Raw genomic sequence first — 858 nt, 5'->3', positions numbered from 1 at the left:
TGTCAGCAAACCCACAGTGAGAAACTACTACAGATCTACTAGCAGGGATGGGGGAGGGGTGGTGAGAAAACCCGCCCTAGCCGAAAATCAGTCTTGCCAAAAGATCCAGCAATCCCTCTCCTCGGTATGGCCTCGAGAGAAATGAAAGTCTATGTTCACACAAAAATGTCTACAGAAATGTGGGTAGCAGCTCTGTCCACGATCGTTTCAACCTGGAAATGACCCACGTGTCCTTAAGCAAGGGAACCGTTAAAGGTGGTCCGTTCGTGCGAGGGGTCACCCCTCAGCAGTGAGAAAGGACAGACTCGACACAGGACCACCTGGGTGACCCTCAGAGGCATGATGTTGCCTGAAGGAAGCCAGTCTCAAAGGTCACTCGCTGTGTAATTCTACTTCTAGACCATTCTGGAAAAGACAAAAACCCTAGGGACCTGGAACCGGTTGGCGAGGGCCAGGGAAGGGGGAGGATCTGACTGCCAAGGGGCAGCGGGAGGGGATCTGGGGGTTTGGAAGTTGACAGTCCCGAAGCTGGTGCTGGTGACCCTGGTCTATTCGTGTGCACGACTCGCACAACTGTGTAGACTGCCCCCTTCAATTTTATGACATACTTCGAAAGGAACAGGAGGAAAATATTTGAGAATAACTGTACCTTCTGAGTGCTTCCTGGGTTCTAGGCCCTGCACTGAGCGTCCCACGTTATTGGTGTAAGCATCCTTGAAACCCCAGGTGAGTCGGTCTGACCATTCCCATTTTACAGATGAGAAAACTGAGTTGTAGGGAGGCGCCTGGGGGTGTCTGACTCCAGGACTCGGACTTTTAGCCACTGCAGCTCAGAGCCTCGTAAAAATCAACCACCGC

This window comes from Callorhinus ursinus, unplaced genomic scaffold, assembly GCF_003265705.2.
Source record: "Callorhinus ursinus isolate GAN/ISIS: 27379988/994484 unplaced genomic scaffold, GSC_fseal_2.0 scaffold122, whole genome shotgun sequence".
NCBI classification, from domain to species: Eukaryota; Metazoa; Chordata; class Mammalia; order Carnivora; family Otariidae; genus Callorhinus; species Callorhinus ursinus.
The sequence above is the reverse complement of the archived record's forward strand: the minus strand, read 5'-3'. Positions refer to the sequence as shown.